The sequence below is a fragment of the Octodon degus genome, unplaced genomic scaffold (genome assembly GCF_000260255.1).
Source record: "Octodon degus isolate 3935 unplaced genomic scaffold, OctDeg1.0 scaffold00082, whole genome shotgun sequence".
In the NCBI taxonomy this organism is placed as follows: domain Eukaryota; kingdom Metazoa; phylum Chordata; class Mammalia; order Rodentia; family Octodontidae; genus Octodon; species Octodon degus.
The window spans coordinates 10,234,056-10,237,082 of record NW_004524658.1 but is presented as its reverse complement, the minus strand read 5'-3'; positions in this window follow the sequence as shown (position 1 = coordinate 10,237,082).

Sequence of the window (3,027 nt, the reverse complement as noted above, 5' to 3'; positions counted from 1 at the left end):
GGGGGTAGGGAGTGAACTCTATTTTTTTTCTTCACTTTCTGTGCCATTTTATTTCACTGATTGATTAATGGCCGTCCTTTTTCCTCTTTTACTGTTTTTGCTCACTGGTGCATAAACTCCTGTCCTCCACGGACCTCTGAGCAAGCAATCTCTTCTCCAGCTGCCTTCATCCGCCTTCCAGAATTCAGAATACAAAGGTCAGGGGGAGGGGATGAAAAAAGAATTAAGATGTGTCCTGTATGTGTATCAGCTTCCCACAGAGAATGTAATCATTATGAACTGCAAGCATGAAAAAATAAAAAATAAAAAGTGGGAGAGACACTAATTCACTTGGAACAGTTTACTGGCTTGGTTTATTTAATTATAATCAGAGTGAAGTTAAGATTACTGTTATTCCTCTTTTAAAAATGTATTAATACTTCAGTTTGTTTAGGATGATAACAAATATTTCCTTATTCATTTGATAGCTATTTATTTTTAATAGGAATGAAGAGGACTGATTTTGTACAATTTTGTGTATATGTTTATGTAACATCATAGAACTACAGTCACTCAAAAATATAGAGCCTACATATTTTTATGGCACTGAAAAGGCTAGCTTTCTTGGTTTATAAATTCAGACACATTTTCTTATGTAATTGAGAATAAACAAAAATCATGCTTTTTTCCTTAGTTGTTATGGCCACTTTTTCACTGTTAGTATTCTGAAATATTTTAATTATTCTTGACATAATGAGATTTACAAGAAAAGAGTAAAAGATAGAAACACAGAAAATAGGCAGCAACAAAGAGAGAGGAAATTACATCCAGACAGGCTGCAATACTCAAACTGTGGGTACACTGATGGCCTTCCTGCTTTTGTGACCTGATTACTCCCTCCTGAGGGGGATGTTATAAACAAAAATTTACTATCAAAATATTGTTTATTTGTCTGAAAACGAATTTATGAAGCATAGCAATCAGAGGTATGGAGCAGATGGGAAAAGCAGCCTGGTCGCTTGCCTTTAAGGAATTAACGGGGTGAGGGCTGCAGCCAGTGGATTGGAAATGTCACTTGAGCCCTGAAGCTCCATAAATATCAGGAAGGAAGACAGTACCAATCCCAGCCCACAGCTCACAAAGCCACTGTCTCTAGTGGCAGCTATTAAACATTAATGACCATTTCTCTAATAAGTGTTGAGAACTGCTCTTTGCTGTAGAGCTGTCCAATCATTCGGATTGTGTTGGATTTTCAACAACAGCACGTTTCACAGAATTGCTTTCTGTTCCTTTTATCTCTGTGAGAATCTTCAGCCTGGAGGTAATGAAGTGTTTCCTTTATCACTCTGTAGCATTAAAATATTTATTTGATTATTTGAATAAAAGATTACTGCCACAATAGGAACTCCAACCCTACTAATACTCAAATTTCAAAAGGACAAATAGGGAAGCTTAATGAATACAATAATACTTAGCAGATTTCTAACAGCCTTGCAAATCCCAGAACATGCTACTGCAATCTGCACCTTGTTTAGAGAATGTAAACATACGCAGTGTTAAACATGGGACCAAACGCTAAGTGACAGCTGGCTCTCAAAGTAATGTTTGATATCAATATGTTTAAAAGGGTTTTTCATACATTTAATCAGTTCTAAATACATTCTTGCCATCTTGGTGATTCCAAGTGTAGTCAGTAAAGACAATGTAAATTCTTTTTTATTATAATAATTTTATTGAGAAAGAAGTAGCAATGAGATAGTTTCAAAACAGGTGAGTACTACAGTTGCAACAATTAATACATTGCATATTGTTGTCTTTGTAGTAGTTGTCCCTAGTTCCTAGTACAAGATGCAGACATGATATCTTGTCTAAATACTATCAGTTTATTCCTATTTTTTAAAATGCTTTTTTCCTTCACAATCTGTAGGGATTTAAAGTTTAGCGATGTAGCTTCTGTTAGGCAATTTTCTCAGGATCCATTTTATGCCACCTTTGTTTTATTAGCCAGTGAGTAGAAAGCACAGAAATATTGAAACATAGAAGGCTTTTGGTTTCCACTTGTCTGCCCATGAGTAATTCAGTCTTTTGCAGGTGAAACTACTTTGAGTTCCCTGGAATAAACACAGACAACAAGTCCAAAAAAGAGCTTTTGCTCTTCCTGATTGGCATGGAAAATGTTCCCGAATTTTTGTGTCCTCAAGAGGTAGTAGAGCAGTGGCTATTTTACCGAGCGGCCTCAGTTTTCAGAGTTGCTGTTGTGAAGCATCTTGGGCTAGACAGTCAAGAGGCAGACTCAGAAATCTAGGGAAGTGAGAAGAACACATCTTTGTGTCCCTCTCAGAAACTAGTGAGGTGGGGAAATGTCACTATAACACTAAGGGAGCTCCTCAGCAATCGAGGTTTGGCGAGGCAGCCTGTCAGGCACACACACCTCCCTTCCACAGCCTGCCTTAGCTTCTGGGCTGGCTGCATGGAGCAAGCCTTTGTTGACACTAACTATGAATATCTATCATCTTCCACTTCTAAGTTTTAGGTTGTTGAAGTGTTTTGGCTACTCTGATGTTTCATCTTTATCTCTGGGAGATTTTTATCCAGGGATCTCCTCAGCACCTCTTGAAATCTCCTTGGTTCCACTGCAGCCACTCTGCAGGGCTCTATACCAACTGTGTAATGTGCAATAGAAAGCCTGTATCCCAGAAGGCTTTCTAGAACATATTATTGCTTTCGTTGGCTGCAATTTGGAGATAAAACCTAAAAAACAAATATTACAATCAATGTCTGCCAGTTTCTTTTATAATTTCTTCTTAATTATTCAGTTTCCATCTTATGTAGAAGTGTTTAATCCATTTTAAATTCATTTTTTGTATATAGTTTGAGATAAAGCATCTAATTTCATTTTTTCCTGCATGTGGCTTTCTAGTTTTTTCTACTTAATTTATTAAACAAATTATCTTTTAATCATTGTGTGCTCCTGGCACCTTTGTTAAATATCTATTGATTATACATTCATTTCTGGCCTCTCAGTTCGGCTCCATTGGCTTATGTGTT